At 39.1% G+C, this 23,222-nt stretch overlaps 1 long non-coding RNA gene and 2 pseudogenes across 3 annotated transcripts; 2 read left to right on the top strand and 1 right to left on the bottom strand.

Moving 5' to 3' along the window:
• Positions 1–1,558: 1,558 nt before the first annotated feature.
• On the top strand, positions 1,559–5,830 carry LOC143883933 (G-type lectin S-receptor-like serine/threonine-protein kinase At4g27290; annotated as a pseudogene). Its single transcript, XR_013252605.1, has 8 exons — positions 1,559–2,273; positions 2,388–3,188; positions 3,550–3,687; positions 3,945–4,117; positions 4,460–4,670; positions 4,783–5,020; positions 5,101–5,247; positions 5,336–5,830. The product of XR_013252605.1 is annotated as a G-type lectin S-receptor-like serine/threonine-protein kinase At4g27290 (transcript).
• Positions 5,831–8,972: 3,142 nt separating this feature from the next.
• LOC143883936 (G-type lectin S-receptor-like serine/threonine-protein kinase At4g27290) lies at positions 8,973–13,706 on the top strand (annotated as a pseudogene). The gene is made up of 7 exons (XR_013252606.1): positions 8,973–10,589; positions 11,550–11,684; positions 11,775–11,935; positions 12,141–12,351; positions 12,462–12,698; positions 12,777–12,924; positions 13,008–13,706. The product of XR_013252606.1 is annotated as a G-type lectin S-receptor-like serine/threonine-protein kinase At4g27290 (transcript).
• Positions 13,707–13,812: 106 nt separating this feature from the next.
• On the bottom strand, positions 13,813–22,690 carry LOC143883938 (uncharacterized). Its single transcript, XR_013252608.1, has 2 exons — positions 22,363–22,690; positions 13,813–14,101 (listed from the first exon to the last, which is right to left on the bottom strand). It is a non-coding gene; the product is annotated as an uncharacterized LOC143883938 (long non-coding RNA).
• Positions 22,691–23,222: the final 532 nt, after the last annotated feature.

Raw genomic sequence — 23,222 nt, 5'->3', positions numbered from 1 at the left:
GCTCATCTTGGTGGAACGAGAAATCATCTTGGAACCATGATGGTTTAGAAAAGACCTTAGAATGTAGAGCTGCTGACCAAGCGGAAAACTTACTTTAAAAAGGACAGTGACACTAGAAAACAAGAAAGAGGACCTGAATTAGGGCTGCACACGGTTCGGTCCAGTTCAATTTAGGGAGTTTTTTTTAACCGAACCAATCACATCGGCTTGGAGAAAATCCAAACCGTAACCAAACCGATCGGGGGGTATAACCGAACCAAACCGAACCGATTTTGAATGGTTCGATTCTGTTCGGTTCACGGTTTATAATGTACAAATCCAAATCAAGTAGTTAAATAAGTTTATCTATCCAAAACAAAGGTTCATCTAAAATAAACAAGGCCTTGCCACTATAGATTTACCAGCAAAATGATCTCATCTTGATGAACAGAAATGACCACGACTCAATCTGGACAGTTGATCTACTTAGTGATTTGGACCGAATGGGGATCTTAGTTGCAAGATCAGTGGGTTCATTTTCTTTTAAATGAAACTAATTTCTAATTCCCTCATAATCATATCAAAAAGTGCCAACATGTTAAAAAAATCATTTTCTTTTATCCGGACTGATAAAATTAGTACACATTTTAATTCTAGAAAATTAGATAACCTTGTAAAGAAGGGTATTTACGTCATTCGACAAAAAGGATAAGTCTGTAATTCCGTTCTTGAGGGCATTCATGTTAGATGGTAAGGAGGCGAGGGACTCGTGAAAGTTACTAACTCTAAAAAAGCCAAATTGTAAACAATACTAACCCTAGCTTGTTCAAATTACAGGGAAGGTGAAATCACTCGGGCCAATTATATTATGCAACAAAGAGATGAAGTTTCCAACACAAAACTTACAAGTAATAGCTCAACACATGTGAGAAGGAAAAAAAAGAGTAAAAGCCTTAGATAGCTAGAAATCCATTATAATTTCATTTGTGTTGGGGAAAACATATCCATGTCTATAGCCAAATTGCCTCGATATATGCTTACCACCAGTAAGACTATGTTCAGGTAATCAATTAATCATCAACAGATATTAACTCGCCTTTTGAATACATGAAATTGATATAGACACACCTCCCTTGTTTAAATCACCCATCTTCTCTTTGCAAATGATATTAACTCACCTTAGATTTGATAATGACACAAAATAAGTTCGTCTTTTCCTCCATTTCTCGGTTCGGTTCGTTTAATTTTCGGATTAAAAGTCTAAAACCATGAACCGATCCCGATCGGTTCGGTAAAATTCTAAACCGTGACCGAACTAATGCCGAGAAAAACTGAACTGAACCGAACCAAACCGAAAGGCCCGGTTCGGTTCGGTTAATCGGTTTGAAGGGTCATACTGAAGATAAAAAGACTTTTATTGGTGTCAAACTGAAGATAGAAACTTTTCGTATACACACTAGTGAATGATTGAAGCGCCTAATTAAAAGATAAAATATAAGTCACCTAATTGACTTTTGATGGTATAAATCCTCACAATTCTCCAAGATATCATACAATTCTACGACAAAGACTTTCTCATTCCATCAATGAATCAACTTCCCGGGCACCTAATTACGAAATGGCACTTGCAATCGCCCCTTTTTACGAGAATCTCTATCCCCACAATCTACAAACGAACAGCATGCTTTTCCGCGGGTTTCATGCTAGTTATTTTGCTTTGATAAAGGGCAAATTTGTCCATTAATGCTATTGATGTATCACCATCTTTGTTTATGAGAAGGGAAGGATGATCTTTGTATCTCTGTATCATGGGCACTGGGCAATGGCTTTTGAGCTTGGATATCCTTATGGTTTGCTAATTTCCATCTTTCTCTTACAGATATGTAGTGCAATTGACACTATAACTCCAACCCAATCCATCAAAGATGGTGAAACTCTAGTTTCAGAAGGCGAAAAGTTCGCACTAGGGTTCTTCAGCCCTGGCAACTCCTGTAATTGTTACGTCGGAATATGGTATAATAAGCTTCCAGGCCAAACAGTTGTATGGGTCGCCAACAGAGAAAACCCGCTAACAGATTCCTCTGGAGTTATTACAATTGCTGGTGACGGAAATCTCGTAATCTTAGATGGAAGCTTGAAGTCTGTTTGGTCCACTAACATTTCAATCTTAGCAAACAATACCAATGCTATGCTCTTGGGTTCTGGAAATTTAATTCTTTGCAGGAATAATTGCGATAATCATACCACAGCATTATGGGAAAGCTTTAATTACCCAACACATGCTTTGATTCCAGGTAAAAAAAAATACTGACAAACAAACTTGAACTTTTCTTTTGTTCTCAAAATTAAAGTGTTGCAACGACTGATTCGTTTGCTATGTGGTTGCTATGTTACTACTTTATCACCAGGGATGAAGCATGGATTGAACTGGAAAACTGGTCAGAACTGGTCCCTAACATCGTGGAGATCACAAAACGATCCGGGGAATGGGGAATTCTTGCACCAGCTCGATCCAGAAGGTTGGCCGGAGTTCTATTTATTTAAAGGACCGGATCGGATTTGGAGGAACGGGATTTGGAATAGTAAGAGACTAGCCATGCCCGACAGGAATCTTGAAATCATGTTAAATTTCAGTTACATATCTAATGAAGATGAGATCTATGTCATCGGCGGTGTAAAAAATGACTCGTTAACCACGATGATGGCTTTAGATTACTCAGGCATCCTTCAACAGTTGTTATGGTACGAAGAGAGCCATCGATGGGGACAATTCTGGTCTGCCTTGCAGGATAAGTGTGACAATTAAGCAGTGTGTGGGGTCTATGGCATCTGTAGTGTTAGTCGGATGCCAGTTTGTGACTGTTTGCAAGGGTTTGAACCAAAGTCACCTCAGAACTGGTTGATGAGAGATGGGTCCGATGGTTGTGTGAGAAGGACGTTGTTAGATTGCAGAAATGGATCAGATGGGTTCTTGAGATTGGAGCATGTGAAGTCTCCTGATACTCGGAAGGCTCGATTAGATGCGGGTTTGGGCTCAAATCAGTGTGAGAATGAGTGTTTGAACAACTGTTCTTGCACTGCTTATGCGAGTGCTGATGTTAATGGATGGGGGAATGGTTGTGTGGTTTGGTATGGGGACTTGATTGATATTAAATTGTTTGATGATGGAGGCGACGTCATTTACGTGCGATTGGCTGCTTCGGAGCTAGGTATGTGAGGTTGTTTATAGAAATTTTTATTTATTTTTCTTTCAATCAGTAGGATTTTTCTAATAAAATGCATCTAATTCAACACCTTATAAGAAGGCGGAAAATAATTTAACATTGAGTGAAAGCTCTCTTTCCTTTTGAATGATTATAACAATTTCATCCATGCACATGGGATAGAATTCCAGAAATAAATCCAAGAAATCACTGCGGAACAATCCTGTTAAGACTCTCTTGTCAATTTACACTGGTTGGTTAAAGGTGGGGTAAGATTAGAAACCCCAGCACTTTTTTTTTTTGAAATGGTAGAAACCCCAACACTTGTTTACTACTCATATGATTAATTAAAATGATTTTTCATTAGATACCGGGAATTCGAAAGGCTCTCTTCGAAGGAAGAGGATGTTAGTCATGGGCATTGTCATAATCGTTTTGGTGGTGCTTCTCTTGATTTCATGTGGCTATTGGAGGTGGAGGAGGAGGCGGGGGATGAGAGGACAAGGTAGAAATGAAAGATTTGGTCTACGAAAGTTTAAGCATATTTAAGCACTGTTTGTTTTGGATTTTTTGAATTGATTTTGTGTGCAAAACTGATTATTGCACTAAAATTTGCAGTCAATTGTGAGTCCCATAATCAGTTTTGGACTCAAAATCAATTCCCAAAATCCAAAACAAACAGGGCCTTAATAAAAAAAATTTTGAAATGGATAATTAGACACTGATAGCTTGTGTTTTTTTTTTGTGGGTTGCACTCTTTAGGGCTCATGGGGGTAGAATCTCTCCGTGAAAATCTCTCCCGCACATATGAGCCCAAAGGAAGTATGAAAGGCATGGAATTTCCATTATTTGATCTGGATACTGTAATAGCTGCAACAGAAAACTTCTCGGATTCAAAAAAGCTTGGAGAGGGTGGGTTTGGCCCTGTTTATAAGGTAATCACTCACTCCATTTAGCAGAATAGGATACTAAAAGTAGAACACTTAGGCCTTCTTAGTACAGAGTTTTTGTATGGTAGAGCCAAAACAGTACAGTGGAGCCTTTAAAACTTAACGAATAACGTTAAAGGGGGAGATTTTATCTGTCAGAGGGGGGAAATATCATTCCCCTAAGATAATCCTAAACATTCGTTCTGGGACCCCATATTTGGCCATCCTCGAATCGAAGGCTGGGGGATAACGTATCTACATCGGGCCCCCAAAAATGAAAGGTTAAGATCATTCATTCAAAACCCTTCTAGTAAATACTTATAAAGAAATGTTTATGGCAACTTTCAGGGTACGTTGTTTAACGGACAGGATATAGCAGTGAAAAAGCTTTCCAGGAATTCTTGGCAGGGCACTCAAGAATTTAGAAATGAGGTTATGCTGATCTCCAAACTTCAACATAGGAATCTTGTAAAAATCATGGGTTATTGCATTCAAGGAGAAGAAAAGATGTTGATATATGAGTACATGTCGAACAAAAGCTTGGATTCCTATATATTCGGTTGGTTTGTTTTAAATTTTCAGAATTTCACCTTTATTCTCTTATTCTATTCTTTTATGTAAAGTCCATAGGTACATTATTTATGTCTTTAACTGATGAGCATTCGTGGCAGATGAAAAAAGGAGGGCATTGTTGGATTGGAGGAAGAGATTCGACATAATTGTTGCAATAGCTCGAGGAGTTCTTTATCTTCACGAGGATTCCAGATTGAGAATTATCCATAGGGATCTCAAAACCAGCAATGTTCTACTAGATAATGAGATGAACCCCAAAATTTCAGATTTTGGTATGGCAAGGATTTTTGGTGGAAATCAGACTCAAGCTAATACTCACAGAGTGGTTGGAACGTAGTAAGTACCATTTGCATCCATATAGATGAAAGCTTCTATCAACATTAGTAATACTTATATAAAATAATATTGTTTTGCAGTGGTTATATGTCTGCAGAGTATGCAATGAATGGGATTTTCTCAGTAAAATCAGATGTCTTTAGCTTTGGGTCATACTATTAGAGATCATTAGTGGAAAGAAGAACAGTTATTACGACGATGATCCTTCGATCAGTCTGATAGGACACGTGTGTACTGAATTTATATTGTTTTTCATCTCTGCCTACTGAATTTCAAACATAATTTATACTAAGATGAAGTTTGGAACTATTTCAGGCATGGGAGCTATGGAAAGAAGACAGAGCATTAGAGCTAGTGGACCCATCAATGATGGTTAATTCTTGTGCAGAAAATGAAATTCTGAGATGCATATATGTGGGGCTTTTATGTGTGCAGGATAGTCCAGTAGACAGGCCAACCATGTCAACAGTTATTTTGATGCTGGGTAACGAAACAAATATGCATCAACCGCAGAAACCTGCATTTTCATTGCAGAACAATTTCAAGAACAAAAACAAATCTGCAAGTGGGTCAGGATCATGTTCCATAAATGAAATGTCAATTTCTGTGATAGAATCTCGATAGAGATGAAAATGTCCATGAGAAATGTATACAAATTCAATCACATAGACTTCTTCGCTAAAGATTTTCCAAACCTCTAATACATTGAATGGTCCATCTTCCATATCTGGTGATCGATGATTGTTTTGTAATGCAAATGTCAAAGTAAAGCAACCACGGTTGAACTGTTATTCATGGTCATAATCACAGGCGAAGCACGGAACAAACAGAGAGCTTTCATGGCGTACAATAAAATACCCTTCGCTTTCAAAACCATGTTCCCTCTTTTCCTTCTCTTCTTCCCTCGATTTCAAATGAGCAGCACCAACAGCAATTTTGATGGAGCCTCTCAAGCCTCTACGACTGTCATCCTCTGTCTAGAACTACGATTGGGGGAAATCAGTGAAGAATCTCATGCCCCTCGGTTGTTTTCTGCAAACTCCAAATCAAAATTTGAGGCCAATGAGACCTCAAATTACATGAAAATCAGTTTTTCATCATGTATCCAATGAGACCTCCGCACAAACACATTGGAAAAAATTACAAGAGTTTCTTGATAGGGCTGGCAATTAAACCAGCAAAAAGGGGGATCCGGCCTGCTCTGCGCGGGGCGGGGATTCTCGGATTTAACAGGAGACAAGGATTTAAAAAAATCCCCGAAGCGGAGATGGGGATGACCTCCACCATAATCCCCCATCTATAAAATTACATAAATATCCCTATATCTTTATCTTATTTTTTTCTATGGAATGGTTTTGATCCTTATCACGTATGAAATGAAAATCATGAAATATATAAGTGGTTGTCTTTCCATAAAGTGTTATATTTTAGTTTGAAACTTTGGATTCTTATTTAATAATTGTTTAAGAGGAAAGTGTTCCTGACCTCGAGCTCAGATAAGCTTATAGGAGCAAAAATCAGCCCTATAGCCCTATAGGATCATCCTAACCCTGCCATTTATGAAGAGGAAAAAATGGGCAGAAACATGAACACACAGTTTGTGTCTATTTTTTCCCCTCTACCTTTGATTGGGTTAGGATAATCCTATTAATCTGATTTTTGGTACACAGCTTATCCATGGAAGGGCATTCCAAATGAATGCTTTTGATGCCCCCAAAAATGTGGGGTCACATGTGTTTTTGAGCTCGAGCTTAGGAACACTTTCCTCGTTGTTTAATTAGATTTAAAAAAAAGTATAAATTATTATTATAACATCGCAGGGATGGGGCGGGGAATTTTCCCCGTAGTTTGCGGAGCGGGGACGAGGATTAGATTTTCATGCGAGACGGGGATGAGGATTTGCCGCCATCCCCGAAGCGGGGACGGAGAATTTTCCTTGAGGCGGGACGGGAATGCAAAATCTGGCCATGCCCCACCCTGTTGCCACCCCTATCTCTTGATAAGAAAGCTTGTTAATTTGAAGCTTAAAGATGGATGTTCAGTTGCAAAGCACTTGAACAAGATGTTAAGCACTGTTAATCAGTTGTCAACCACGAAGATGATATTAGAAGCAAAACCAAGAGATGGCTTCGGTGTCGTTGTTCCTTTTAAAATTGGTTCTTTCACAACGTTAAAGAGGTAAATGAGGGGCAAATTTGGACTCCTAGGGGATGAATTTATTAGCGCCCTATATCATTTCCCTAGTAGAAATATTAATGGTATAAGTGACGACATTTGAGAGACGTGGATCTATTCAGTGGCCCTTCTCCAGCCCTTGCATGAAGAGGGCCCTTGCATCTATCATTCCTCTTGAGTTCAGATATGATTTAGAAATTAATGTTTAAAATCATGACTATTTGGATAATATGTGATTTTTCATGACTAATTGAAGAAACTGGGGATTTTCTGGGAAATAACACCCATTATCGATAAAGCTTAGTCAGGGCATGCCTAACCCAGCTTGAGAGAGAGAGAGAGAGAGTGTGTGAATGTCTGGTGTTTTTGCAAAAGAAGTCTTCTACTTCGCTTTATTTGCAAAAAGTCTTCTAATTTGACAATTTGCAAATAGAGTCATCACATTTGAATGAATTTTGCAAATCAGGTCATCCCCTCATTTTGCCTCATAGTAGACCAAAATGTCCTTATATGTATGAAAAGATAAAAATTACCTAATAAAAAGACCAAAATGCCTGTGATGCTCAGGAAAATGTTTTAATAGGCTAGGTCTCACCAACTCAACTCAAACCCATGCATCGGGTGGGCTCACCATTTTGCCTCTTGTTTTGATAGTGTACGTCTCACGATCTCCACCCGAGCCCCTGTATAGGGTGGGGACCACCATTTTACACTTCATGCTTTGATGAGGTGGGCCCTTTTTTCACACCCATAGATAACATGGGCTAAGAATGGTAGTATGTGTAGAAATGATATTCCCGCACACTTGATTCAAAGCATATCATTGACCGTTATGGGTATTTTTGTGATTTTAACCAGGTAATTTCTATATTTTCACATGCAAGGATAATTTGGTCTTTTTATGAGTAAAAAACAATCCACCGTGGATATTTTAGTCACAAATGGATGGCACGACCTGATTTGCAGAATTCACTTAAATCTGATGACTCAATTTGCAAATTGTCAAACAAGAACTCTGTTGGCCAGTGATTTGTGGACACGGACACCAGTATCGCGTGTTGACACTAACACCGAGTGTCAAACACGGCAAATCCCCAAAGTTTAGAAATGAGGATACAGCTAATATAGAAAGTATATATGATTATAGCATGTCGATATGGATTCGTGTTTGGAGTTTCGACATGGATATGAGTTGTCTGAGATGCCAACATCTAAAAACCTAGAAATGGTGAAAAGTACATATAAATTTTATTATTATTATACAAATACGTGCCCACACGAACACATTAACTTTAACACTCCTGGCAATACATTTAAAAGCGTCCAAAGGAGAGTCGACACGTGTGGACACGCGCGTCATGTCAGACAAGGCAAGACACGTGTTTCAGCAATAGATTCAAAGTGTCCTCATATTTTAAAGCAGAGTAGAAGATTTCTTTTGGTAAATAGAGCAGAGTAGAAGATTTATTTTGCAAAAATCTCCTCATATTTTAGTCTGACTATAATGGCATGGCTTGAAAGGTCAAATAAACTAAAGATAGAAGACTTTCTAATAGACACTTATCTAATGTCTGAAGTGCCTAACTAAAAGACAAAATACAAGTCACATAAATGGCTTTTGATGATATAACTCTTCACAATTCAACCAGATATCAACCTATACGGGGCATTTATTATTTGGATGGGTAGCCAGCCGCCCAGCCAAAGCCGCAAATTTTGAATTGTAGCTTACCGTACTTCTACCTCAAAGACTTTCTCGATCCATCGATGAATGGTCTCCCCGGGCAACCTAATTAAGAAATGGCACGAGCAGTCGCCCCTTTTTATGAGACTCTATGTTAACATAACTACAAATGTACAAGATGTTTTTTCGCTTAGGGAGAAGAGGGTCTCATGCCATTATTCATCGTTTGATGAAGGGCCAACTTATCAATTACACTATCTCTGTATCATTATCTTTGTATATGACTAGGGGAGAATGATCTTTGTACCTCTCATCATGGGCCATGGCTTATGAGCTTAGATTTCATTATGATTTGCTAGTTTCCATCCTTTTCTTACAGATTTACAGAGCAATCAACACATTATCTCCAACCCAATCAATCAAATATGGTGAAACAAGATTTTGAGCTTAGATTTCATTATTGTTTGCTAGTTTCCATCTTTTTCTTACAGATTTGCAGTGCAATCGACACTGTAACTCCAACACAGTCCATCAGAGATGGTGAAACTCTAATTTCACAAGGCGAAAAGTTCACACTAGGGTTCTTCAGCCCTGGCAATTCTGGTAATCGCTACGTCGGAATATGGTACAATAAGCTTCCAAACCAAACAGTTGTGTGGGTGGCCAACAGAGAAAACCCACTAAGAGATTCCTCTGGACTTCTTACAATTGCCGGTGACGGAAATCTTGTGATCTTGGATGGAAGTCTGAAGTCTCTTTGGTCGACTAACATTTCAATCTTCGCAAACAATACAAATGCTATGCTCTTGAGTTCGGGGAATCTGATTCTATGCAGTGGGAATTGCGATAGTAACATAACATTATGGGAAAGCTTTAATTATCCAACACACGCTTTGCTTCCCGGGATGAAGCTCGGATTGAACTGGAAAACTGGTCAGAACTGGTCCCTAACATCGTGGAAATCACAAAACAATCCGGCAAATGGTGAATTCTCCTACTGGCTCGACCCGGAAGGTGTGCCGGAATACTATTTATGGAAAGGAACGGATCGGAATTGGAGAAGTGGGATTTGGAATAGTCAGAGATTAGTACACGCCGTGCCAGACAGGAATCTCCAAATCATATTCAATTTCATTTACATATCTAATGAGGATGAGGCCTACTTCATTTACTCTGTAAAAAATGACTCGCTGATCACGATGATGAAGGTGGATGACTCAGGCGTTCTCCAGCGGGTGACGTGGAACGATGAGAGCCGTCGATGGAGACAATTCTGGTCTGCCTCGCAGGATCAGTGCGACAATTTTGCGGAGTGTGGGCCTAATGGCATCTGTAGTGTTAGTCGGACCCCTGTATGTGACTGTTTGCAAGGGTTTGAACCAAAATCACCTCAGAATTGGTTTTTGAGAGATGGGTCCGATGGTTGTGCGAGGAGGAAGTCGTTAGATTGCACAAACGGATCAGATGGGTTCTTGAGATTGGAGCATGTGAAGTCGCCTGATACTCGGAAGGCTCGATTAGATGCGAGTTTGAACTTAAATGAGTGTGAAAATGAGTGTAGGAACAACTGTTCTTGCACTGCTTATGCGAGTGCTGATGCTAACGGATGGGGAAGTGGCTGTGTGATTTGGTTTGAGGACTTGATTGATATTAAATTGTTTGATGTTGGGGGCGACATCATTTACGTAAAATTGTCTGCTTCAGATTTAGGTATGTGAGGTTGCTTATAGAAATTCGTTTTTTTTTTTTAATTAGTACGATTTTTCTGACTAAATACATCTAGGGAAATTCATTTTTATTAGAACTGCTGTGTGTTTCTTATTTTCTTTATCCAAACACTAGTAAAGAGGCCTGAGGCTTGCCATGTTTCTTCATGTTCTTCAATTTTTTTCAAGTTAATTTAGGAGGTAATCTCCAACATAGCCTTATGTGTGTGCGCGCGCGATAGATATGTTGTAAAAACCATCTATTTGTTTGTGTGTGATAGATATGTTGTAAAAACCATCAATCTAGGGTTCCAAGAAAATGAAAGAAAATAGATAAACTAGACAAAAAACACCAAATAAATAACACGAGGTTTACATGTTTCATGATCTGTGACCAATGTTACAAAAAAAAGTCACTTTAAAAAAGGAAAGATCATAATATTTACTTGTTTGAATATATTGCCATATGATACTTTAAAAGGGGAATGCTAGAGTGAAGGACGCCCTTGCAAAAAATCAGACCAAAAAGCATTCATTATTATGTGAAGATTACAAATTAGAAAACTGCTAGCAAAATGAATATTGTCTCACACACATGGGAGAAGGCAATCTCAGAGCTTCCGTATGTGAAGATTACAAATTAGAAAACTGCTAGCAAAATAACATGGTAAAATGGCCAAATAGGAACAAGACCTTATATAAAATTCTAACCTAACTATAACAGATTACCCGGCCATGTAAATTACTTTGGGGGGATTGCTCCTTGATCCCATCGCCTTAGAAAGGCTTTGCATAGGAATGTACATGGGATAGAATTCGAGAAATAATAACAAATCACCTTACTACAATCTAGACTCTTGTCAATTTACATTAGCTGTTGAAAGGTGGGAAAGAGTTCAATAATAATAGAAACCCCATCATTTGTTTACTACTTATATGATTAATTAAAATGATCTTCTATTAGATACCGGACATTCAAAAGGCTCTCCTCATAGGAAGCGGACGTTAGTCATAGCCATTGTCATCGTAACTTTGGTGGTGCTTCTCTTGGTTTCATTAATTGGCTACTGGAGGTGGAGGCGAATGATGAGAGGAAAAGGTAGAAATATAAATACAATTTGGTTTACGGAAGTGTAAGCATATTTAATATTTACAAACTGATATTTTTGATTTTTGTTGATCTATTTAGGGCCCATGGTGATGGAATCTAGCCGTGAAAATTTCTCCACATATGAGCCCCGAGGAAGTATGAAAAGCACAGAATTTCCATTATTTGATCTGGTAGCTGCAACAGATAACTTTTCGGATGCAAAAAAGCTAGGAGAGGGTGGGTTTGGCCCTGTTTACAAGGTAATGTCTCACTTCATTAAGCAAAAAGAAAAGACTAGAAATGAGAATATATGGACGCCCGCGCGCGCACACACGCATCTCTAGTTCAGAGTTTTTATATGGTGGATGGGCTATCTACAACGGGCATGAAAGATGAAGGGCTTAGATCGTCCATTAAGAAATCGTCTACTGAATAGCTAAAAACATGTTTGATGGCAACTTTCAGGGTAGCTTGTTTAACGGACAGGAAATAGCAGTGAAAAGACTTTCTAGGAATTCAGGGCAGGGGGCCGAAGAATTCAGAAATGAGGTTATGCTGATCTCCAAACTTCAACATAGGAATCTTGTTAAAATTATGGGTTATTGCATTCAAGGAGAAGAAAAGATGTTGATATATGAGTACATGTCGAACAAAAGCTTGGACTCCTATATATTCAGTTAGTCTCTTTTAATGCTTACAGACTTTCACCTTTATTCTCTTCTATTGTTTTATTTAAAGTCCTTATTTACATTATTTACGTATTTAGTTGATGAAGATTCATGACAGATCAAAGCAGAAGGGCATTGTTGGATTGGAAGAAGAGATTCAACATAATTGTAGCAATAGCTCGAGGAGTTCTTTATCTTCATGAGGATTCCAGATTGAGAATTATCCAAGGGATCTCAAAGCCAGCAATGTTCTATTAGATAGTGATATGAACCCAAAAATTTCAGATTTTGGGATGGCAAGGATTTTTGGTGGAAATCAGACTCAAGCTAATACTCACAAAGTGGTTGGAACATAGTAAGTAAAATTTTGCATCCATAAAGATGAAAACTTCTCCAATCACCATTAATGCTTATGTCAAATAATGGTCTGCAGTGGTTATATGTCTCCAGAGTATGCCATGAGTGGGCTTTTCTCAGTGAAATCAGATGTCTTTAGCTTTGGGGTCATACTCTTAGAGATCATTAGTGGAAAGAAGAACAGTAATTACGAATATGATCCTTCCATCAGTCTGATAGGACACGTATGTACTGAATTTATGTCTTTGATCTTTGTCTGCCAAATTTCAGACATTTTATACTAACTTGAGGTTTGGAACTATTTCAGGCTTGGGAGCTGTGGAAAGAAGGCAGAGCATTAGAGCTACTGGACCCATCAATGATGGTTAATTCTTCTGCAGAAAATGAAATTCTTAGATGCATACATGTGGGGCTTTTATGCGTGCAGGACAGTCCCAAAGACAGGCCAACCATGTCAACTGTTATTTTGATGCTGGGTAACGAAACAACTATGCATCAACCGAAGGAACCTGCATTTTCACTGCAGAATGATTTCAAGGAGAGAAAGAAATCTACAAGTGGTACGGGATCATGTTCCATAAATGAAATGTCGATTACTGAGATACAATCTCGATAGAGATGAAAATATCCATCAAAAGTATATAATTCAATCATATAAACATCTTTGTTAAAGGTTTTCCAAACCTCTTAAACATTTAATGGTCTGTCTCCCACATCTGCTGATCAAATATTGTTTTGTAATGCAAATGTCAAAGTAAAGCAAACTAGGTTGAACTGTTATTCATGGCCATAATCACTTGCGAAGCACCTTAGTTGCAAGAAACATTGATCCAAAGGCGAAATTGTCTTTCACTCTATTCTTGTATCAATATTTTTCCGGAAAACACAATTTCTTTGATTGTTTTTTTTTTTTTTTAAAAGATAGGCTAAGAAGTAAAGACTCTTTGATGTAGTATGTGTTAACAGGTTGATCCTGTTAAGAGATTGAATCACTGTATTTGAGCTAGCTCCTTGTAACAGATGTGAGAAAGAACAGAGTCTTGAATGAAGAAGAAGAAGAAGAAGAGAGAGAGAGAGAGAGAGAGAGAGAGAGAGAGAGAGAAGAATTTGGGAGATGAGAAGAAAACTAGAGATTATCATTATACACACTTCTGAATTACAAGGTCCCCTCTTTATAGGCTTCCTACTTTTGTTAACAAACTACCTAACTGAATTATTCTCTCCTAACTGATTTACCTAACATCACAACCACTTTATTATAGCTGGTAATCTTAAACCCACACTGGTCTCTCCCGTGCACTGTTACTTGCACGAATTGGAGTTGAATCCTTCATTGTAGCCTCCCCTTGGATCAGCTCTCTATCAGTATGTCGTAGCAGATGATTCTATAGAGGAACATGACTTTAAGAAAAAACCACAGAGAAGTTTACTTGCAAGATGCAGTTTACATATTTTGCATAAAACTTCAGGTACAATTCAAAATAAGCCAAACAGCAAAGACTGACTCCTAACCATGGTTTGAAATTTCGACCGAAATCCGAAATTGCCGAAACGTACAAAATTTCGGAAATTTCCGAAATTTCAGACCGAAATTACCTAAAAAATATTAATTTTTTATTCTTTTACAAAGTTTCGACCGAAATTTCGGGATTTCGGCTGAAATTTCGGTTTCGGATAAGTTCGAAATTTTAGCCAAAACCGAAATTTAAAACCATGCTCCTAACCACAATCTCAAATACCCAGCTAACAGTACCAATAACCATTAAAGGCATGCATTTCTAGCAGAGAAGAGAAATCAATAAACTCAAATCAATGATGCCCAACTTGGCCAAGACGAATTACAATAGCAACCGATAACAACCACACTCACCAATACCTAGATTTGTACAAAAATATCATGAGAGAGGGATATATAAAAGAAACCTAGAAAATGATACAAGAGAGAAGAGAAAGATTACATCCTTGTCAAATGGCAAAGCATAAGAAAATGAAGGGTGTGATGTGCCTACCTGATAACTTTTTCTCGAGGGGGAGAAAAAGAAACAACAGATTTTAGTAGGGAGAAGTTTTTTAAGAAAATTGACATGTTTTCCTTCATCGGAAGTAATTATAGTACACATATTCCATTTCCAAGCCCCATTTGGTTGTCATTTCCTATTTAGCTGTTGGTCCTTGTCGGCTGCAAATTTCCCAAATAAAAAAAGCAGTTTTGCACCGTTTGACTTTCCTCTCAAATCGAGAGAAAAGGGAAAGTAAAGAAATGGTAATCCTTTTTTTTTTGAAATGATAATATATAGAAAAAGGGATCCGAGATGGACCACCAGAGATACAAAGATAAAACTAGAATCTTAATACAAGAAAAACAGGAAAAGAAACATCAAAGTAACAGCCCCTTTTTCTCACGGAGGAAGGAAGTCGAACCACTCCAGCCCTTCTCTTGCAACACCAGATTTAGCGAGGGAATCCGCCTCTCCATTTGCTTCACGCCTAACATGCTTACAAACCATATCGGATTCTAAGATAAGATCATGAATTTCCTCAAAATAGCTTAAAAAACGCCACGGAGGAACCACTCGGCCCGATAACCAACCGATAACATTAGAAGAGTCTCCTTCCACAATTGTCCTATCATAGGAATCAACACTTAGACGCTTAATCCCCTGATATGCCGCCCTTACTTCCGCTTCAGACAAATCAGATCTTCCAATGGGACCTGCGAAAGCCCACAAAACGCCCCCTTGGGAGTCCCTAAGAAGGCCTCCAATCCCACCTGGACCCGGATTTCCAAAACATGACCCATCAAAATTTAATTTAGTAAAACCTTCAAGGGGAGCTTCCCATTTCAGATTTCTCTTTGGACGACTCATACCTTCAGAGCACACCGAGCGCCAACCCTCCCAAAGATCGAAAGCTGAGACGAACTTAAATAAAGGAATGCTTTTTACCCAAAAAATGACCAGTGCTATGATTTTATTATATAACCAATCTGCTGACTTTGCGGATCCTTCGAAAACTCTCGAGTTTCGTTCCTTCCAAATGACCCACCATAATGCAACCAAGCATAACCTCCAAAGCATCTTACCTTTTTTCTTCCAAGGGACATAATCCCAGCTCGAAAAGAGATCGGCTAAGGACTTGGGGAAGACCCAACAAATCCCAAACCTGCCCAAAATTAAAGCCCAAATCACCATTGATATCTTACAATGGATAAACAGGTGGTCAATCGATTCCCCATCCTCCAAACAAAGCGGGCAATGATCCACCAAACACATACCTCGCTTTTGTAAAAAATCAATGGTCTGAATCCTCCCATTACACACCGCCCAACTAAAGAAAGATACCGAAGGAGGGCTCAGAAACTTCCAGACCGCAGCAAAACTAGGGGATTCAGAAACAGGTACTAACCGATAGTAAAAGGATTTCACGGAAAAAACCCCAGAAGGATGCCAAATCCAGACCCGTTTATCCACCCCACTTGTTTTAATATAGCACCCCTCAATGAGGTGAAGCAACTGAGAGATATCCGCCAATTCTCGCTCAAAAAAATTTCTTCCGAAACAAGGGAACCATATTACCCGATTGTGACTTCTTTCAAAGCAAACAGCAACCGTCACGTCTTTGATCGAGGCCACTGAGAACAATCCAGGGAACAACACTGCCAAAGGATCGGATGAGCACCAAGGGTCAGACCAAAATCTAATTCGATCACCCGAGTAGACTTTAAACCTGATTCCGGCCTCAAAAATTTGCTTGAGCCTCAAAATATTACGCCAAATGGTCCTTCCTTGCTTACCATACTTATCATCCGAACACCAGCTGCCTTGTAAGAAGCCATACTTGCTCCCGACAACTTTCACCCATAGCGACGATTGTTCCAAACCAAATCGCCAGAGCCATTTGCCCACAAGGGCACGATTAAATTCTTTTAAACGCCGGATTCCCAACCCTCCATTCTTTATAGGAATACAAACCTTTTCCCATTTGACTAAAGGAATTCCTCCTTTCGGGGAAGACCCACCCCACAAAAATCTTCTTTGAAGCATTTCAATTTTCAAGATAACACTCACTGGGCAGCTGAAAAGTGACAGATAGTATATAGGAATGTTAGCCAAAACTGCTTTGACTAAAACTAATCTGCCACCTTTCGACATAAGGTTTCTTTTCCAGGTTTCCAACCTTCTTTCAATTCTCTCTACAATAGGATTCCATATCTCCTTTCCCGGCCTCCCCACCCCCAAAGGGAGACCAAGATATGATGAAGGAAAAGTCTCCAACCTGCATCCCATCACACCTGCAAACTCGATAGCTTCTTATGAAGGAATATTTATAGCAAACAAGCTGGATTTCTGGAAATTTGATCTTTGCCCAGTAATCATCTCATAGCATCTTAGCAAAGCCTTCAAATTTAAAATCTTCTCTCTGACAGGGGCACAGAACAATAATGTATCATCAGCGAATTGCAGGAGCGACACTTCAACTCTGTCACGACCAATGATGAAGCCCTCCAACAGACCCCTACTGCTTCCTTTTACCATCAACCTATTGAGAGACTCCGCAACAATTAGAAAAAGAAACGAAGATAATGGATCCCCCTGCCTTAGCCCTCTAGATGACTTAAAAAAGCCTTTTGGCGACCCGTTTACCAGGACAGAGAACCATGCCGAGGAAATGCAGCGTCTCATCCAGCTTCTCCAACGGTTTCCAAAACCCATTCTCCCTAGAATATAATCCAGACACTCCCAGTCCACTCTATCATAGGCTTTCTCCATGTCGAGCTTACATAGAACTCCCCCAGAGCCACTTCTTGAATATGAGTCAATAACTTCGTTCGCAATTAAAGAACAATCCAAGATTTGCCTTTTACTAATAAAGGCACTCTGCGTATCTGAGATAACAAATGGAAGCACAATTTTAATCCTGTCTGCTAATACCTTTGCTAACACCTTGTATAGGCAACCAACCAGGCTGATTGGACGAAAATCAGACACCCTGGATGCACCCTTGATTTTAGGTATTAATGTTATAAAGGTAGCCCCGGTGCTCTTATCAAGACCCATACCTTCAAAGAACTCCTTGAAGAATCGAAATATATCCCTTTTAACTACCGACCAACAGGATTGAAAGAAGGCTAAGCAGAAGCCATCCGGACCAGGCGCTTTGTCCTTGGGAATTGAGAACAATCCTTTCTCAATTTCCTCCTCCGAAAAAGGTTGTTCCAAACTCGAACTGGCTTCCAGATTTAAGCTATTAAACTCCACACCCTCCGGAATAGGACGTAAAGATCCTTCAGAAGCATATAACTTAGTATAAAAGTCTACGATAGCTGAGGACACCTCTTCTTTAGTATTCCTCTTGATTCCATTCACAGACAAAGACTCAATTCTATTTGATCTTCTTCTAACACTAGCCATCTCGTGAAAGAAAGCCGAGTTCTTATCTCCCTCCTTCAGCCATCTCACCCTTGATCTTTGCCTCCATGAAATTTCTTCCCGCAGCAGCAACTCTTTATGTTCCTGTTTGGCTTTTCCCATCTCTGCCCAATCCACCTCGGAGCTTAAACCACATTCCTCCAAAGCTATCAATTCTTTAAAGCGATTCTCCAACCACACCTTCCTACCGTGATGTAGATGATTTTGTTGCTTAGACCAAACTTTTAAATTGTGCTTCACAAATCTAAGTTTTTTTCCCTATCACCACATCTGCAGGCCCCTCCACATTACATGAGGACCACCAACTCCCCAATCGATCCTCCATTTTTGGAAATTGAAACCATGCCATTTCAAATCTAAAAGGAGGAGGACCCCACGACTCTAAGCGCGGGTCAAGAAGGAGAGGGCAATGATCCGATACTGAATGCACTAGAGCTCTGGAAAAACTCTCAGGAGCCATACCCAACCATTCAGAGCTTACAAGGAATCTATCCAACCTACTTCTGCTAGAGCCCCTAGCCCAAGTAAAATAAGCTCCCGACATAGATATATCAATTAGTTCAAATTTTGCAATGAATTCGGCGAACGCTTTGATGTGAGAGTTAGATCTCGCACAGCCCATTCTTTCGCCCACCTCTTTAACCTCATTGAAGTCCCCCCCAATACACCAAGGAATGGACCAGAAATCCCTAACCTTCTCTAATTCTTCCCACAACAGATTTTTTTCTTCTCTCAGAACCGGTCCATAAACCCCTGAAAACATCCACATCGAATGATCCTCCTTTTTTAAGACCACCGACAGAGAAAACCTACCCCTCCATACATCCTGAAGCCACCAGACATTTTCATTCCATGTTACTAAGATCCCACCCGAGGCTCCAGACGATCCCACAAAAGAAAAATCCCAGACCCCTTGAACTCCCAAACCTTGTACAATTCTTTGATTTATAACCTCCATTTTTGTTTCCTGTAAGCAGATAAGATCTGGTTTGAACTGTCGAACCAATTCCTTAACGTGAATTCTCTTCTCCTGATGATTCAGGCCATTAACATTCCATGATAGTATTTTCATCACGCACCCGATATTGAAGACCGCTTTCCCCTCCTAACACTGGTATTTCTTCTCGACAAATCCACGGATTCCCCATCGATTGCCGCTTCAGGCTTGTAGATTAGATCGATCCTTAGTTTTTGTAATTCTCTATCTTTCCTGCTTGAAGACTCGCCAGCCCTCTTACCAGCTCCTTTGCGCAAAGACTCTTTCGACACCGAATCTCTCATCTCTGCTGATCGGATTTCAGAAATAAAATCTTCCTCAGGACCGGCATAAACAACACCCAAAATTTTACTAACTCCCAGGGTATGACCAACAAGGTCCTCAATAAATTTGCCTTCTATCGGATCTTCCCGAGACTCACTTTCTATTTCCAAAGAAGCCCCGGTGGGACTCAAAACCTTATCTACTATATCCGAATGAGCTGCCTTAGACAAAACTTCCGGACAACAAAAAGGATCCCCCTGACATATCTTCTTCAGACTAAGATATTTGGGTGATTTTTTCTTAAATTTTTTCCCAAAACCCTTTAACTTCATATTATCAGAAGGACGGATAAATCTCTCATTCGATTCAAGGGACAATTTAAGAACAGAGGGCATACGGAATTTCCCCATCTCATAAAGACCTAGACAATCCACTCGAATAACCAACACTGGTTGCCTTGATTGCTGATCTTTCCTCAAACCGCCGCACTCCTCGATGACGAAGCCCATCGCTCCAGATCGCATAGAAAAGGACTTCCTATTCTGGGGAGCCTGATCCCCAACCAGCGAGGATACTTCCACAGACGAGCCCCCAACCTCTTGAGATCTTGTCCGGTTGCTACTCTTCTCTACCTCCATGATACTAGCTTCCTCAATATCCATATCAAATATCAGATGCGAAGCGACGTCTGCCAAAACAGCTAGTGAAACCACAGCCGTCGAGCTCCAACCTTCAGAAGGACATTCTAGTCTCACAGATCTTTCTTCCACTGAGGACGGGGAGCAAGAAAAGTATACCCTATCCTCTGCCCCCACTTCCAGAATATCCCTCCTGAAACTGAATGCCTTTTCTTCTACTTACTCTGTTAAGAGCGTCCAAATGGGCCCTGAGTGAGAAAAAATCAAAGAATTCTTTTCGTGCTGATTAAAATAGAAGAAAATCAAGAGATTGTGGGGGAAAAATTCCTTCCCAAACTTTTATTGCAGTCCAAACATGGCCTAAAGTTAATATAGCAGTTTGAATCATGTAAGAAACTAGAATGGAGGGACAAGCCCAGACACTTTTGTATTGCTTCTTGAAGGAGATCATGCACAACCCTTGTTTTCCTTTTCTTATTTCTTTCGCTCAAAAAAAAGGAATGAGGAACATGCCTGACCCGGATGGTCGAACATATGCTTTCCGTTCAACTACATTTGGACATGACATATACATGCAGTTAGATCCCTCAAATATGAATCACATGCTCTTAAATCATGTCAGTTTGTGACACTGACTAATTGCATACCATACTTTGTGTGTGTGCGAAAATACTTTTCTGTATTTCCAAATGCACTACTAACTGAGGGGTATTTTTGTATTCTTTTATGAAAATGAGTTAAGCAAATGTCTTCATAATTTCAGTCCCACATAAGTCCTCTCCCTTTTTTCTCATAAAAAAGTCTTGATTAACATTGTCGTTGTCTGATAGACTACATCGTTTTGATCTAAACTTTCTATTATTGGTGCATCTACAACCATCTGACAGATGGAATGGGTTGTAACTCTAACGGAGCCAGGAATTGGTCCAGCGGGGCGTATAGAATGCTTGGTACTTGGTTTATAATGATCAATACATTCATAGTATCTATTTTTTGTTACTATTCAAAAGAAGAAAAAAAAGTATCTATTTTTTGTTTTTGGCTCCAGGATTGACATTTTTCCAATAAGTGATTTAGAATTGGATCCAAGGGGGCATAAAGTGGCTGGTATATAATAATCAATACATTGTTGGTATTATTATTTTTTCTTTTTGGGTGTAGTTGTGGTAGAATACAGTAAGTCAGTATGAAAGTGGGTGTCGGATAACAGAGTTAGTTGGGGAATGTGACAAATGCCATGGAAAAGCATGGAAGCAGGCTCGAAGTCAAATACAGCAATGAAAGTGAAGATAGTGACAATTCCGAAGATGGAAGAGTTTGTTCTTGATAAATTAACATCTGGATTGTTGTGTGTCTCCTAAGGCTAAAAATAAATATTGTTTGTGCTCCTGTGTGGTTTTCTCTCTTCTTATTTTTATTCTTTAAACTTTTATGAGCAGAAGTAAGCAACACAATTCAAGCTTGAAATCAGCTTCATTGGTGGTGGAGTTATGTGGGTGTTTGGCTGAGTGTATTCCCCTATTTTTCTGCCAGAACTAGCTTGAGCCTTGAAACCATAAGTGATGGGTTATGAACAGGCATTATAAGAATGCACATTTCACGGGTATGAAATCTGTCGAGTCAGATAGTTTAGTTGAGTTGTTTCTTAGAAATCTGATTTGCAAGCAGTAAAAAAATATAATAATTCTTTAACTCACATGGTTTGCAAATAATGGTGTAAATTTATTTATTTTTAAGAAAAGGTAGACCTTTTTTCATGAATTCTCTGACCATTAGATTACAAATCTATGGCCCTTATCTAAGTATTTAAAACATTTATTCTCTATGTTAATTAGATAGCAAGTGTGAAGAATTTCAAATTAAATATGTTTAAACTATGGGAAGAAATCTTATTAATCCAATGCTATATATAAATGCCTACCATCGATATACGTTACCAGAAAAAACTCCACTGATGAATAATGATAATATAAGTTTACTAGCAATGTAGACGATCAATTTTCAGAAATCCCCAAGCCATTAGATTACAAATCTGTGGTTCATGTTAAGGTACTTGCATGAATTTATTCTCAGTAGATTATATTTTATTCTCAAATCCATCAATTCCAAAACTTCTGTTTGAAGTGCATTATGGAAATCTCAGCACAATGCATAAGAGCAGCAAGAACAAAGAAAGAACACAACAAAATTATTAATATAAATCAAAATTGCCGAGTTATTATTTCTATTAGAGAGAGGGTAGACATTTGATTTTTAGGGTTTAAATACAGAGACATGCACGGCAAGGTTTTGATTGAGAGATTATTAGGGATTGAAAGATGGGGTAGTAAATACCTGACTTTTCTTTACGTGGATTCGGCGCTGTAGGTTCTTCCGATTGAAAGACGAAGATTGGGAGGGATTGAGGAGTTTTGAAAGTAAAAGGAGGGGGAGGGTTTTGGGGAACTTAAACTAATCGTGTCAGAATAATAGGATCCGAATGGATCGTGACCTAGATAAGGTTGGATCCGGTTTAGGATCCCACCGATTAGGTACTGAAAATATCTTTCAGCGGACCATAAACTTGACATAGGTGGATCCAATCCGAATTGGGTTCACTTAGGCTCTGTTCACTTCTTTTCCCCGGAAAGGAAAGGAAAGGAAAGGATTTCGTTTTCCTTTCCTTTCCGGGTTACATGGCAGAAGGAAAAGGAATCAAGAGGAAAAGGCTTCGTTTTCCCTGTAAAGCCTCTTTCTGATATATTTAATCGGAAAGCAAATTTCAAGTAACAAGGAAAAAGTCAATTTCCACGTCATTTTTAGCTTTTAAATAAGAAATTCCACATCTGATAATAGCTTTTCCCTAGAAAAGAAGTGAACACATAAATTCTGTCTTGTCAGGGAAAAAAAAGGCTGTTTTTCAGGGAAAACAACACCAGGGAAAAGAAGTAAACAGAGCTAGGGGTGCAACTAGGGTCGGGCGGGCCGGGTTCTCCAAAACCCTACCCTACGCTACCTGAGAATTATCTCAGGTCTAATTTTTTACCCCAAAACCTGAGTTTGTAAACCCGACCGTACCAAGTAGTTTCTCAGGTTGGGTCGGATCAGGTCGGGTTTTCATTTTTTAGCGTGGGATAGCGACTAATTTTAAAGATTGTGGGAAAAAAAAAACAAATATTCACACCAAAAATCTCTAAAGTCATGTCATCAAGAGT

The sequence above is a fragment of the Tasmannia lanceolata genome, unplaced genomic scaffold (genome assembly GCF_043159265.1).
Source record: "Tasmannia lanceolata isolate RefF3 unplaced genomic scaffold, GAP_Taslan_0.1 ptg000008l, whole genome shotgun sequence".
Taxonomy (NCBI): domain Eukaryota; kingdom Viridiplantae; phylum Streptophyta; class Magnoliopsida; order Canellales; family Winteraceae; genus Tasmannia; species Tasmannia lanceolata.
Note: the sequence above shows the minus strand (reverse complement) of the source record. Positions and strands in the feature narration are given on the sequence as shown.